Source organism: Gracilinanus agilis, chromosome 3 (assembly GCF_016433145.1).
Source record: "Gracilinanus agilis isolate LMUSP501 chromosome 3, AgileGrace, whole genome shotgun sequence".
Taxonomy (NCBI): Eukaryota; Metazoa; Chordata; class Mammalia; order Didelphimorphia; family Didelphidae; genus Gracilinanus; species Gracilinanus agilis.
In genome coordinates, this window is record NC_058132.1 from 238836770 (window position 1) to 238853337 (window position 16568).

The 16568-nt window shown below is 37.4% G+C and overlaps 1 protein-coding gene across 1 annotated transcript in view; it reads right to left on the minus strand.

Moving 5' to 3' along the window:
- Positions 1-324: 324 nt before the first annotated feature.
- UBE2E3 (ubiquitin conjugating enzyme E2 E3) overlaps positions 325-16568 on the minus strand; it is a 196955-nt gene continuing 180711 nt past the window's right edge. The window contains exon 6 of the transcript XR_006505806.1: positions 325-1014. The gene's annotated coding sequence lies outside the window, so the exon portion shown is untranslated. The remainder of the gene's footprint in view (positions 1015-16568) is intronic.

Here is a 16568-nt window from a genome sequence, read left to right on the forward strand (position 1 = left end):
ACCATGTCTTTCAAAGTTAAAAGGACTTTCTATGAATAACTAAAGACAATGTTTGATCTCTCATTAATTGATATATTTGTTAATCTTATATTTAGTGCCCTTATATTTATTAAGGAGAAAAAGCATTAAAACTCCTGGTGTTTTTCAGATTTTTCTGGCAAACACATTTTGCCTAACCATGTGTTTTCTGTTCTTCCAAAGAAGAAGGCATAATAAACAGCTTGATTCCCTACTGCAGTTAAAACCCTCAATGGGAAGAAGGCCCCAAGAGGCATGTTATTGTTGCAAGGCCTCTATAATGTTGGAATCACTAATTTTAATCACGTTTTAATGAGCATCTTGTACTCACAAGACAGACATTAAAAAAAAAAAAAACCAAATTCAAAGAATCTGTGTAAAACCCAAAGCAGACCATAAAGCTTCAGTTCGATTTTCCCAGCCATCATTTTGACTTTTAAAGTCCTGCTAACCTTCCCAAAGAACCCAAGCCATTTCCTCTTGTCTAGACAATATAACTTGCTTCCTTCTGGAGATAGGACATTTGGGAGCTCCCTCATCCCTCCTCCTCCCTCCCCTACTCTGCAAATTGCTTTTGGTCCATGGTTGTTCTCCTGACATCTAACCTGTGCTCTGTCTTATTTCATGAAAACGACATTGGATTCCATCTAAAACAGGGCTGTTTCCACCAGTCCCCCACTTCCCACTGTCCCTGCCCCCCAACTTCAAACAGGAAGTCCTCCAAGTCTGGACTTGGGAATATTTCTCAGCGGCTATCTTCACAAATTACTTTCATAAATTTTTTTTCTTTTATGGAGGTGCTTTCTCTTCCCTTGTTTGTCTTTTCTTTCCTCCCCAAGTGAGGTCTCATGGCCGGGATGTCTGACAGTTGTTTTGAGCACAGACTACAGAGAAGCATCGAGCAGTGGTTAGAGCATTGGTTTCCTGTGGCACTAGGGCCCCCACAGTTGGATGCATCACGCCCAAGCTTTGTGTCCTCCGACTTCGGGTCATCACCTGAAATAGTCAAAACGAGAAGTCACAGACAAGTCAAGATCAGGCAGTGGAGTGGTTTCACAGCACACACACAGGCAAGAGTCAAAGCATTTCGGCTGCTGAGTTTCCCTGAAGCACAGACATCTGCTTTTTGTAAAACTTTCCAATGAAGCATCTCAGAGAGTATTACGGAGAGAGCAGAACCTCTTTTTCTTTAGAACACAACAGCAATGTGTCTCTAGATATTAAATTCTAAGTGTTGTTTTCCATTAAATCTAATAATTTACATATTAAAGAATAGGTTACATCTAGGTTCAAGCACTGCTCCTGACAGACTGGCTGTGTGGTCATGTAAACGTTCAATGATCTAGCCACGGCAATAAAGACAAAGTGGCAGAGAAGATGCTGGGTTTTATCGAGAAAGTGAGATTGCTAATCTGGGTATTCCCTATACCCATTCAATGTTAGGTCTAGTTGCTAGCCCCGTCTTAATGATGGGCAGCTAGTTTAGGTGGTGGACAGAGCCCTGGACCTGGAGTCAGGAAGATCTGAATTCAAATTCAATGTATGACTCTACTAGCTATGTGACCCTGGGCAAGTCACTTAACCTTGTTTGCCTCCGTTTCTTCATATGTAAAATGAACTGAAGAAGGAAAACCACTACAGTGTGTTTACCAAGAAAATCTCAAATGGGATTATGAAGAGCCAGACACAACTAAATCAGCTGGACAATAACGAAAATGTTAGCAATAAGTACACTCTAATAATCCAGTGAATCTGTGATGTCATTGATGTGGGTACTTCCACCAATAACACAGCAGATCTTCTCTCTCCTCTCATTCCTGAGAAGTCTTTTTTATTTCCTCAAATAAATCTTCCACAGGGCATTCATCCTAAGTGCTGAGTGCCCCAGTTAGAGGAATATACTACCACTATCACTACTCCTACTCCTACTCCTACCACCACTGCCACCACTACCGCTACCGCTACTGCTACTACTACTACTACTACTACTACTACTACTACTACTACTACTACTACTAATGACTCACATTTATTGAGTACCTACTATGTGCTAGGCACTGTGCTAAGCACTTTATAAATACCTAGTTTGATATTCACAACACCCCTTAAAAATAGGTGCTATTAATGTGATGATCTGGGACAATCCTGACTTACTATGGGGAATGCTCTCCACCTCCAGAGAAGACCTGGTGGAGTCGTCTTTCCTATCAGTGTATCTTTGGTTTTATTTTGAAGTTTTGGTTATATATGAGTGAGCTTTTACAACAATGACCAATATGGAATGGAAATGTGTTTTGTATGACAATAAAAAAAAATTTAAATAAATTTTAAAATTAGGTGCTGTCATTCTCTTCATTCTTCAGTTGAAGAGGAAACTGAAGCACCAAAAGGTTCAATGACTTGTCCAAGTTCACATAGCTACTAAGTACCTGGAGCTTGATTTGAAGAACTCAGGTCTACTAGGGCCAGCATTCTTCCCACTGAATCACCTTGAATAATTCACTACTGTACAAGTACTACCAATAAGCCTTTTCAAGGCAAGGACATGAGATCTTACTTTTTTTAATCAATTATTTTTTAGCCACAAAATTAACTCTATCTCACCATTTATAGCAATTTAAGGCTTGATTATAGTAGAATACAAAAAAGACAAACTTTTAAAAAATCACTTTTGTTCTTCTAAAGTCAGAATAAAAAAACCTAGAACATTATAAGCACAGTTTATAAAATATTGATAATAATAGTATTTAAAACAATGGAAAGTTTTCAAAGAAGTATATAGGTAGATGATATTCTGTGACAAAATGAATTAGTCATTGTTATAATTGATGGATTTGTGATATCAAAATCTTTTTAGTTACTCCCAGGAACAAAATCCATTTTATTTATAAAATCTTATTTTTATTTATAAAATCCATTTATTAAATGCTTGCCATGTTTGAAATAATTGCTAGATATACAGATCATAAGAGATGGGGACTGAGTTTGAACACAATGAGGTCTAAAAAGTATTATTGTGGGAGGAGAACATTCTAGACTAAGGGTCACATCTTGGTGGAGGCAGAAGATAGAATGTTGGGAGTGACATGGTCAGACCTATGCTTTTAAAAATAATACTCTGCAAATCCAGACTCAGATACTTCCTAGTTATGTGACCCTGTGCAAGTCACTTAACCCTAATTGCCTAGTCCTTACTGCCCTTTTGCCTTGGACCTAATATTCAGTATCAATTCTAAGGCAGAAGGTTTAAAAAAAAAAAAAAGAAAGAAAATCACTCTGGCAGCTGCATGGAAGACTGAAGAAGGGAGAGACTGGAAATAGCAAGTCTGATAAGGAGGCTATCACTATAATTCAGTTTGATTGACTGGATTTAAATTAGGATTTTAGCTGTGTGAGTAAAGAGGAGATAGATGGGACTGGAGACAGAATTAATGCCTAATGAGAAGAGTTTTAACTGTCCATTCATATAAAATAACTTTGAGTTTTCTGCAGAAAATCTACATTGCCTTACATCCAAAAGTAATTATTTATTTGACATATTGATTCTACCATGAGATGTTGGTTTCTTAATTATCTATCCTATACTTTTTTAACCCTTATATTTCATCTTAGAATCTGTGATTCTTACTGCTCTTTTGCCTTAGAATTATATTGTTGGGGGCAGCTGGTAGCTCAGTGGAGTGAGAGTCAGGCCTAGAGACAGGAGGTCCTAGGTTCAAACCCGGCCTCAGCCACTTCCCAGCTGTGTGACCCTGGGCAAGTCACTTGACCCCCATTGCCCACCCTTACCAATCTTCCACCTATGAGACAATACACCGAAGTACAAGGGTTTAAAAAAAAATAAAGTATACAAATGGAGAGAAGTAGAGAAAGGAACAAACATTTATTTAAAAAAAAAGAATTATATTGTTATTAATCATATTGATTCTAAGGCAGAAGAGCAGTAAGGACTAGGCAATGGGAGTTAAGTGACCTGCCCAGGGTCACACAGCTAGGAAGTGTCTGAGGCCAGATTTGAACCTAGGAACTCCCATCTCTAGACCTGGCTCTCAATCCACTGAGTTACTTAGCTGCCCCCATCCTATACTTTTTTTTTTAATTAATTTTTTTTAAACCCTTGTACTTCGGTGTATTATCTCGTAGGTGGAAGAGTAGTAAGGGTGGGCAATGGGGGGTCAAGTGACTTGCCCAGGGTCACACAGCTGGGAAGTGGCTGAGGCCAGGTTTGAACCTAGGACCTCCTGTCTCTAGGCCTGACTCTCACTCCACTGAGCTACCCAGCTGCCCCCATCCTATACTTTTTGAAAGAAAAAAATCCATAAAAATATCATCTTTCCTTTCCTAGTAGTGTCTTGCAAAATGGGTGCTTAACAAGTATTAAATTGAACATTTAACATTGATTTTGAAGCTAAAAAACCTTATTTCACCTTAAAAACAATTTAAAATAAGTGGCAAGGCATATGTATGTTACATATAACATATGAGTTGTCCCAAAAATCCAAGTGCAATTTTAAGCTTTAATAACCTAAAATACCTGAAAATACCTGAAAAGTACAACCCAAGAACCTTTTTCTAGAAAATGTAGACCCTGTTTGGATCTAAATTTTATAAACCCTTGAGTAGGGACTGTTTTACCAAAAAGCCAAAGACACTGGTTTCCTGGACTGTGGCAAAGACTTCCTCTCCAGCAAATACAGTTCTCTGCCAGGATAGGCTGCAATAGTTTCCTGCTGTCTTCTGTCTCAGTCCTCCTCCCTCTCTTGCCCCTGAGGATCTGAGCCACCTATAACCATTCTTCTCCCTCATTTGCACGTTTTTCTGCTTGGTGACTATAACACAGTCAGTTACAAAATGAGGGAGAGAAGCCCTGCCTGGGTTCCCGGCCTCTCTGCTCACAGAGCACCTGGTCAGGGACATCCAGGCTGACACTAGCTTCTCCTAGGCCAGACACTCTCAGGACCTGGGTCCTCTCCAAGGTTTGTGGAAGGGAAGTTAGCTAGAATCTACCTCTGAGATGAGCAAAGAGCAGAGAATCTGCGGTGACAAGGATGTTCCTCATGCCCCAAGCCAGTGAGGAGGAAAATTCTGACTTGAATTCAACAGAAAGAAACTTAAAATAGAGAAGAAAGTGTGAGATGATTGGATTGCCAAGCAAACATTGAATTTTTTTTCTAGTCAAAATGCATCGAATACCAAGACAAGTTCCAAACTCATCAAGTACCAAGGTTTGACTGTATTCAGTAAAAAATCTTGCCACCCTGTGACTTCTATCTATTTGTCCTAATTTGGGCAGGGGAAGGACACAGAATAAATCTCCTGTTGTCACATAATAACTTCTCAAATATTTGAAGGGAACTACCACAATTCTCCCTTTGTTATCCCTTCTTCGGGATGAACATCGATTGAAATAACATGCATGTGCGGGCAACCAAAGGGTATACAGAGAGTGACTAATCAAGAAAGGAAGTCCTAAGACCTCCTCCCTGATGCACATACCAGTAAGAAGTAAACAAATTAATGAAAGTACAATATAAACAATGAAAGTGGTGTCCACCATGGAGTCTCAATCTGCTCACCCATGTGCAGAGACTAACATCGTAACAGAGACGTCACTTTGGGTGACACAGCAAGAGGATGCTCTCACCAGTCTCTGCCACCACTGGAGGCAATTAACTGAGTATATATGAACCAGCCTCAGGGATGCTCATGATGATGGTGGCCTGATACAATCCAGCCACGTCTTTCAGCCATGCTAAGAGCAGTTATTGCAGAGGGGAACTCAGAAATCACACAAGGAACTGATTAATTTATCTGAGTCGGTCAAATGGCCACAAATAAGAATTGCCCCTCAAATAGGCAGATAAGTCCCCAAAGCAAGCAAATTGAATTCTTATCTGGAATTATGAACATAAAAAGGAAAATATGAGTGTTTTTCTTTTTTTCTTGGGGAGTGGTGAGAAGAGGAGAGGAATATAAAAGCTGAGTAAAACATGATCTCTGCCCACAGTTACCTCAATTATATCACATATGACATGGTTTCCAGAGTTAACCATTTTGGTTGTTATCCTCTAGAAGGGCGTTCCCCAACTTTCTCTTCTTCATTTCTCACCTAGCTACAGTGATCTGGGAGTTTTCTAATTTCTTCATCATGCCCCAAGTTTAGAAAAACCTCATTATCTTGCAAGATCTCATCAGTCTTGGTGCTCCATCTCACAACCTTCAGCCCCTCTGATTGTAGGACAGAGCTTTAAAACCTTCATTTAAAGACAGAGCTTAGATCAGAACATATCATTTCTCACGTGCTGCTCTTCTTAGGTACTTCTCTGACTTCATTATGCCATTGCATCAAGTTCTCCCTCTCCTCTTTTCAGCTTGCTTTTGTGTGTTGTCTTCTTCTATTAGATTGTAAGCTCCTTCCAGGAAAGGGACTATTTTTTTCTTTTTTCTGAGTTATCTCCTATGCACTTATCACAGTGCCTGGCACACAAAAGACATATAATAAATTTTTATTGACTGATTACTAACCTGGGTCCAGAGACCTCAAAGAGATGTGGATGTAACTGGATTCCTCACTTATTTTAGTTTATGCATCTTAGAAGGGATAAATAAGCTTCATCAGACTTCCAATGAGATCTATGCCACAAAAAGGGTTAAGAATCTTAGTTGTAGAATACTAGTTTGCTTATGTCCTTCAGAGTGTGGTCTCCAGAATGGGCATAAAATATACCAAAATGTGATCTTATCAGTGAAGAGTATCATGTGAGGATGAATTATCAGTAAACATTTACTGAAAAACATTTATTAAACACTATGTGCCAGACACAGTGATAGATGCTGGAGGTGCTGGGGGGAAAAAGTAAAAACACAATAAGTGGACCTGCCTTCAAGGAATTTATATATTAATGAGGGAAATAATGTTCAAATAAATAGATACACACATAAACAGAAAAAGTAGATGGAAGGTAATTTTTGAGGGAAAGGTCCATGTGGCTGGGGAGAAGTGGGAAAGCTTCCTGCAGAAAGCAGTATTTGTCTAATATTGCACTAGCTTTTTTTCAGGAATCACTTCTTACTTCAAAGCTTTAATAAACTTACTTTCTCACTGGCATGAGAATATGCACACATTATTTCTAATAATGCAAGTCACAACTGATCCATGAAGCTGCCCTTCATGAGAAACTCGTACATAATGTCCTATGAAGTTTGCCTCAAGAGACCACCTAGGCAGAAAGCTTTCTCCACTTTTTCTTGATGTGTCATAGATACCAATGGAGCTAGTGAGCAGTCCATCAGTTATTCCTTGTTCTCACAATATGTCTGCCATCTCTTTTTTCCCCTCTCTCACACATTTCTTTGATCATATCCTTTAGAGCACCTCTGAATAATTCTGCACTTTTAATGTGTTGCAGGCTGTTCAGCCCATCATGAACTTCTCTGAAGCTCTTTTGGTAAACAACCTCAGAGATTATTGAGATGCATAGTTTATAGCTTTAAAAAAATATTGGTTTAAAAATCAACCACATCAATTGAGGAATGGCTGAACATGTTATGATATATGAATGTGAAAGAATAGTATTAAGCTGTAAGAAATGATGGACATAGTTTCAGAAAAATCTGGGAAGATTTATCTGAACTGATACAGTAAAATGATCAGGACCAGAAGAACAATTTCTACAATAACAGAAATATTTTAAAGACCACAAATTTTAAAAGATTTAAAAATACTGACAAGTATAGTAACCCGGCTACACTTCCAAAAAATTCGTGTTGAAACAATATTCTTCTCTTCCAATCCGAGAAGTGACAGACTCAAAGTGCAGATCAAAGCATATTTACTTTTCCTGTTTTCTATTTTTCTATATGACTAATGTGGGAATTAGTTTTGCTTTTCTTGCCTGCTCAATTGGTGGAAGAAGTGGGAGGAGGACATTTTTTAGTTGAAAAAATTTTTTAATTTAATTTTTTAAAAATATTTAAATTATGATCAATTGAATCTCTCAGATCTTTTTCACTTGGATTGCTTTTTCAGTCACATCTCTACTGTCCTCCAATTTATTCTTTGACTTTAAATGTACTACTATATGTTTATCTCTGTTAAATGTTATCTTGTTCCATTCGATCCTGTTGAAGTATTTGGGAACTTTATTCTGCCATCTACTTTATTTCCTATGCACTCAACACACACACACACACACACACACACACACACACACACACACACACACACACACAGTTTTGCAATATTCATTTGCTAAACATCTAACAAACTAAATGATCCAGATATAAAAGTGGATGCTAATACTAAACATTCTCCTGCTCTCCTTCTGCCCCAGCCCTTGGTGCACTGGAGCTAAAGCTCCATCAACCAGAAAAAAGTCAGAATCTTAAGCCAATCTCTCTTTCCTCCAATTGATACCCTGGCTCTACCCCTGGAGCCCTCACTTCGGAAGTTAAGCCTAAATGTGCTGCAGATGAGGGGACCACTTTTCTGCTGTAGGTAGAGTAGGATTGGAGGATGTCCTACCATTATAGCAATGGTGTTCCCAATGTCCTTGGTTCAAATTTGGAATGAATTTTCTGATAGAATATTTAGATTCTATAGTTCAATTAGTTTAATTCAGCTCCCTTAACATATATTATATTTCCTTTCTGGGTCACTCAGTGAAACCAGCCTGAACTTACAGCATTTTCTCTGTAGGAAAATACGTTCATAACTTCAAACACTCAAGAGATTTAAACTTGGAACGCAAATGATTTATATGTCAGAGACTGTCTGCATTTTACCCTGGTGATGTTGCTATTGAGTTTTTATTTCTAAGCAGAAAATAAATATACCTATTTTTAAAGGCATTTGTGTTCTTAATGAGTACCACCAGGAGAGACATAGCTATAGATAAACTTCTGAAGAATTCACAATTTCTTTGAGAAATCATTTTTTTCCTAAATAAAAGCCTATAAATCAACCTACTTTAGACCTAATGCAATATCACTATTTGTAGATTTTTTTATATATTAAATATATTTTTCCTCAAAATAGAAATTTTAATTATGCAAAATCTGAACTACAGTGTAAATTTATTTCCACTGGTTCAAAGCAATTTTAAATAAATCACCACAGTAGGAAGCAATTAGTTTTCTCCCTAATTTGGTATCTTGCTTTTATCTGGGATTTGGAATCTAACAAACAGCTAAAGTCTACTCATTGTACTAAATTCCTTATCTATATGGGCTTTGTTAAGATTTTCTATTTGAAAAAAAATCCTTCATTTAATAAATGTTCAATTTCTCTCATTCAATAAATCTACAAATGTATACTGTGAGATACTATTTTTACAGTTACACAATCGACTAAAATATCTATAAAATACAAGATCCCATTGTAGTTATTGCTTGATAACTATAAAAAAATCTTTTAATTGGTAGAGCAAACTGGTACTTTAAAGGTTTTTCTCCAACGTTGTGTCTCCCAAGGATTTGTCTAAATCATATAACATTCCTTAAAAGATACAACTTTAGGAATAACTTCAAGAGAAGCATAAAGCAGGAAGATGTAAGCTTATTGCTTTCAGGGAAGATATCCAATGTGGAGTCCAAATGGAAAAGGAAATCTTCGTGGATTATGAAGTCATTCTTATATGTGGGTAGCATTGTGCTGATTGAGTCAAGCCCTGAAGCATTATAAAGCTGCTTAAGTAAGATCCATAATTATTCACAAAAGTATAACCTAATTATCCACACAGGAAAAACCTAATCTATTAATATATATCACAGATACACATTTCGGATAACCAAATAGTTGGGTCAAAAATTATAGAGAATATATAGAGAACTTAGGGAAGGAATTGGGATTTGGGAAATAATATAGGACTTTTGATGATTCCAAGAATCTCCCCCGACATACAAACACATCTTTTAAACATCAGTATTCTTCTGGTAATGCTATAGAATTATGAGTCATGGATTACTAATCTCTGAAGCATTGAAGTTGCAGGGCCCTACAAGGGAGACAGAAATATGCATAACAGAAATGAGTAGGCTATTACATATTTCCAAGCAAGAGAAGCAACAAAATCATCAGAGAAAAATATGGCTATAAAAGGCCTTTTTTGAGATTTCATTTCTACTTGACATATTGCTAGAAATGCTGGTTATACAAGTTTCTCTGACAAAGGCCTCATTTCTCATTTTATAGAACTGAGTCAAATTTATAAAAACACAAAGCATGCCCAATTGATAAAGAGTCAAAAGGTATGAACAAAGTAGTAGTCAAGGAAATGAAAACTATCTATAGTCATATGAAGAAATGTTTCAAATCATTGTTGATTAGAGAAATACAAATTAAAGCAACTCTGAGATACCTATCAGCGTGGCTAATATTACCAAAAAGGAAAATGATAAATGCTGGATATGGAGAAATTGGTGCACTAATGCACTGTTAGTGGAACTATGAATGGATACAACCACTCTGAAAAACAATATAGAATTGTACCCAATGAGGCATAAAACTATGTATATCCATAGTTGATAAAACTGGACAACAATGTAGAAGGATAAATTAGATTTAGGTCAATATCTCACACCTTATACAAAGCCATGTTCCAAATAGGTAGATGAACCAGATGCAAAAGACCATATCATAAAGAAATAAACATGGGGAAAAAATGTAGTAGATCTATGAATAGACAAAAGTTCATGATGAAACAAGAAATAGAGAAGAATACAAAAGAGAAAATAAATCATTTTAATTACATAAAATTTAAAAGTTTTGTGTATATAAATCGAATAAAGCTAAGATGAAAAGAGATACAATTAACTGGCAAGGGAAACCTTTTTTACAGACAAGGATAGCAGAGTGGATTAAAAGCCAGAAGCTCACAATATGCTGTCTAGAAGAAACACATTTAAACCAGGGGGACACACACAGAAAGAGGTAAAGGGCTGGGACAGAATCTACTATGCTTCAGTCAGAGTTTTTAAAAAAAAAGTGAGGATAGCAATTATGATAATATCTTGCACCATAAGAAATGATAAATAGGATAATCAAAAAAAATCAGGAAAGACTTATATGAAGTGATGCAAAGTGAAGTGAGAAGAACCAGGAGAAATCTGTACACAATAATATCAATATAGTACAATGATCAACTGTGAATGACTTAGCTATTATCATCCATGCAATGACCTAGGATAACTCCAAGGAGCCCATGATGAAAAAAGCTATCCACCGCTATAGAAGGAAGTGATAAAGTCTGAATGTAGATAGAAGCAAGCCATTCTTTACTTTTTTTCACAACGTGATGCACATGGAAATATGTGTTGTATAATAACACATATCCAGCCTATATCATATTACCTGCTGTCTTGAGGAAGGGAGATCATGGATTACAAAATGTCAGAAGAAAAGTATTAAAAATTGTACTAATATGTACTCTGGAAAAAATTAACAAAAAAGATAATCTTTTAAAACTAGTTTCTCCGATAAAGATCTTATTTGCAATATATATGAAACTAATTCAAATTTGTAAGAAAAATAGCCTTTCCCAATTGATAAATAGCTTAAGAATATGAACAGACAGTTTTCAAGGGAAGAAACTCAAGTTCTGTATAGCCATATGTTAGAATGCTCTATATCACTCCTAATTAGTTAAATGCAACATAAAGTGATTCTGGAATTCCAGCTCATACTCATCAGTGACAAAGATGACCAAAAGAGGAAAATAATAAGTATTGGATGGGCTGTGGATAAACAGGTATGTTGAGACCCTACTAATGGACATATAAATGGGTACAACTATTCTGGAAAACAATTTGGAATTATATGCAAAAAAGTTACTGAATCCTTTGATCCAACTTTATTACTACTAGACCTATATCCAAAAGAGATAAGAAAAAAGAAGAAAAGGCCCCTTATGTACAAAAATGTATTAGCAAAATTTGTGGGGACAAAAAAAATCCCTCAAAACTTAAGGGATGTTGATCAATTAAGATTAATTGAATAAGTTATGAGATAGTCATGGGATGAAATACTATTGTGCTGTAAGAAATTAGGAAAAGATGATTTCCAAAAAATATGGAAAAACTTATATATTTGATGGACTGGCTACATTGTTTTGAAGACCCTTTGAATGGAGGGTGAGAACTTCTATTTAAGAAGTTCCTTCAAGCCAGCCATCTCTTCATTTTCCATCTGGCTTTACTACTTTGGACTTTATCATTCCAAGTACCTTGCTTTTCTCTTCCTTTTCCCTTCTTCTCCCCCTTTTCAGCTACCTTTAATGTGTTATTTCCACACACACCACCACCACCATATTGTAAGATCCTTGAGGGCAAGAACTGTATTTCTTGTTCATATTTGTATCCCCAGGGTTTAGCACAGTGCCTGGCCCATAGTACACTGACTGGGTTAGCATTAAGACCATGGAGCTGGAAATAACAGAGCTGTCTTTTGTCATCCATTGGACAATAAAAGCATTATTTGGGATAGATGAGGAAAGACTATTACCAGGTATCTGTTCATAATTAGATTTAGTAGCTTTTGTGTCTTTAGGTAATTTAATTCCTTAGAAGGTAATGATTGGACTCAAGCAAGCCTCCAGACCTTGGGAAAGATACTGCTGCATTGGTTTCTCTCTGCAAAGAAATTGCCCTGACATGGATCTTTGTGTCTCTTTCCTATAGCCCTGACTGGCAGAAAGGCAGTCAGAGAAGAGTGTGCAGTCTGTTTTCTTGCCACAGGCATCTGGTGTCCTCTGGCAGTTGCTGGAATAATCTCTGACAGTGAGGGACAGAAGAGAGTAGAGGAAGTGTTAATTTTCCAATAACAGCATACACTATGATGAGAGGCACTTTCAAAAGAAAGATGCATTTCTGATGCTGCAAATATCTGGGACTGTGCCCCATCACCCTAAGAGTATGGTTAAAAGCCAAGATGTAGTATCTATTATTTTAACAGAGAACTTCAAAGACATTTGAAGTACTCAGAGAGCCACTTGCAAAAGCCTCTGATAACACCTCACCACCCCACCACAAACATACACATGCCAGCACCCCAACATAGAAGTACTTACAAAGAGCTCCCTAACTACAAACTCACCCACCACTGGGCAGATTGAAGGGAAGGCACAAAAACAAACATATTTGACCCTTCCTAGGAAAACTGAAACTTTCCCCCTTACTCAGAATTGGATTCCTTTCCAATCATCGTCAGCCGGTTCAGGTCTCCCCACTTTGGCCTCATCTGGGGCTCCTCCAGCATCTTGACTTAGCACACACTTGGTACACAAACACATTGCAAATAAGTCAAAAGTCACAATGGACATTTGCAACACAGTCCATACACAAACTCTATCAGGAATGAGAAGTTTCCCTGTATCCAAATTACTCTGTCTCTCTTAACCTAGGTTTCTCATTTTCCAGACGTCCTATTAATGGAGGGGAAAAATAACTTGCCTCTTACCCATTTAACATAAAAAGTTACAGGGTCCTGGCCAGGATTTAAAGTCTTTCTATGGACTAGAAAATCCCAAGAAAGGTAAAGCTTTACTTTGTATCAGGCATTGTGTGAAAGCCTCGGAAAATAAATAGAAGCAAAAAGAAATCCAGTTCCAATCCTTGAACATTGGAGGTGTTGCGAGGAAGATTATTTAGTTATTAGTTAGGAGACCTAAAAAACTAAGCTAACTAAAAGGTCTCCTAACTAATAACTAAATAATATTCCTCGCAACAGAGGGGAGAGGCGGGGAAACAACCTCATAAAAGAAAACTGAAAAAGGCAGAGAGGCATAACTTCAAGAAAACCTGGTAGACAAAGAATTCCTGAAGGTCAATAGATAGGGGAAGAGAGGCAGAAAGGAATGAAGAAGTGAACATGGTTAGTCTGGGGGCCCACCCTTAAAATAGAGGTTCCAGGAGGAAATAACCAATTAAAGGAAGGGCAATAGGGAGAGAGGTATTTGTTTTGATGAGAAGGCTTCAGTGAAAAGTCTCTTAAAAACTTACTTCCCCTGGGGGCAGCTGGGTAGCTCAGTGGAGTGAGAGCCAGGCCTAGAGACGGGAGGTCCTAGGTTCAAATCCGGCCTCAGACACTTCCCAGCTGTGTGACCCTGGGCAAGTCACTTGACCTCCATCGCCTACCCTTACCACTCTTCCACCTATAAGTCAATACACAGAAGTTAAGGGTTTAAAATTTAAAAAAATAAAAAAATAAAAAAATAAAAAAACTTACTTCCCCAGACACTTTTTAAAGACTAGAAGTTACAAATGAGTTGCTGGTTTGCAACAGTAGAGATAGTTTTCCCACTGAAAATTGTAGGTCTGGGTAAATAGACATGGACAGCTGGATGGATACAGAGATAAATACAATGATCTATAGATGAAAAGACATAGATACATGTAGATGGATACACAGATACAGAGACAGATATAAAATATAGAGATAGACAGAAATATAGACATAAAGGAATAAACATATCTACATCCATAAACACATATGGCACATTGCATTGTATCTGTGCTTGTTAATGTAAAATTCTAATAAAAATAAATCTGCTTTCTTTGTTTCAGGAAATTCTTGGAAAATTTTTTAAAAAGGTCCGTTTTCAATGCAAATCATGTAATCTCTTCTTCTAAGTATATGAATAAGTTGGTTTTATTTCAACACTTTCAAGTACCCAACAAAAAGAATAATCAAAACCTGTGGCTTTGGGAAAGGGCCAAATTTACAAAGCCATTCAAAAATCCAGTGTACTCATTATGGAAATTCTATAAAAATCTTTGTGTTTTTCCTGTGTTTCCTGGTGATCTTTATTAGTGGGATTGGACAACATGACAGTACATCCCTACATATTTCTACTCAAAACTGACCTGGGTGTACTGGATTAGAAGCAGTCTTTCTCCCTTACTATTCTTGACAGCCTGGAAGGAATCTAATTAGAGTAGAATATTAGGTATCGCACAGATTAGGTATCTAGCCAATCAGATTTGCTACTGACATGGCGGTTATTGCCACTTATACCCATTTCTGGCAGTATTGTTAAGAATTAAATCATGGCATTAGAGAGCCTTGCTTGGCTGAGAAACCCTAATAGGTCATCACTTTATGTCCTGACCTCCTAGACAGTGGCAGGTGGAACGGGCAACATCGACTCCCAAACGCTGAGAGCTAGATGTTCAGCCTACTAGATGGGTGTTTATGGGTTTTTTTTGAGGATCTAAAAAAAAATCCACCATGCCATATGCTGCCAGGCTCATATGCAAAATGCCAAAATTACAAATAATTAAAAAAAAAAAAAGAACCAACTGTTTTAGAGGTTAGCTATTTGCTGTCAACACTGCAGTAGTAGCAGGCCAGTTAATGAAAGGAATCTAGGGTGCCCAATGTTATCAACCTGAAGAGGTAAGCACTATCGAATCCAAGCTTCATTCAAACCATGTTCAACCTCTGCCCAGGGATAATTGGGTGCCAAGTGTCTATTTGGCTGAGAGGAAGGGTAGCCTTGCATTCCAGCTGGCCAGAAGGTTGGGTTAGCTTTCCTAATACTCCGTGCAGCTGAGGCCCATTGTCCACTGATTTGGTAAGAGAGAAAAGGTTAAGTCCCTTTTCAATTGGGCTGAGTTAGTGTTCCTGGATTTGTCAGATTCAGGCATTTTAAACATCAGACAGCTTTAGTAATAGGAGAGATCCCTTAATGCCATTTGATTTTTTAAATCACAAGAGAATTAGCTTTTGTAGGGCTGTTTGCAAACATCTAACCTTTCAATATCAAAGAGCCTAAAATCTCTCAAAGCAGTCTGCAAATTGTTTATCTGAAATCACGGAAATGGTACGTGCTTCTGATTTCTCTTGATATTAGAGCCAATTATTACCAAGTTTCCCAGTCTATTCAAATATAGAATTTCACACACACCAAGTTAAATTCACACGTTTATTTCCCATTTTGAATAATAATTTTTAAAATCCTACAACAAGCAATACCACCACTGTCAAGCTGATATGTATTCATATATCTATGTGTGTGGAATATAAAATTATTCCATTTTAGAAATGTTGTGCTAACATTCATTTGCACCTCGAACAGGTCACTGGGAAAGCCTGATTTGCACCTTCTTAAAGGAAATATAAAGCTAGTCACATTAGATGAATATGGAAGGCGCTGCAGTTTAAGGAACTGTCAAAATACAAAAGTCATCAGAAAAAATATAAACACACATGTGTGGGTGCTCTGAGAAGGTTGTGATGACAGTCGCTTGTTACATTGACTGCACACAGCATGGAACTCCTAGATGATATGTTATCACAGGCAACGAGCCAAGTACTTTGCAGGTATCTGCATTAGGCAAGAATGAATGTTATTATATTTCCTGTTTCCTCTACCATGTCAGGAAAATCAGCTGTTCCTTGGGTGTATCATTCTGGCTGGTTTTGCCTCCTGGTTAATTTAACAACTAAAGGAGGGGGAGGGAGAGAAGGAGAGAGAGAGAGAGAGAGAGAGAGAGAGAGAGAGAGAGAGAGAGAGAGAGAGAGAGAGAGAGAGAGAGAGGGAGAGAGAGAGAGA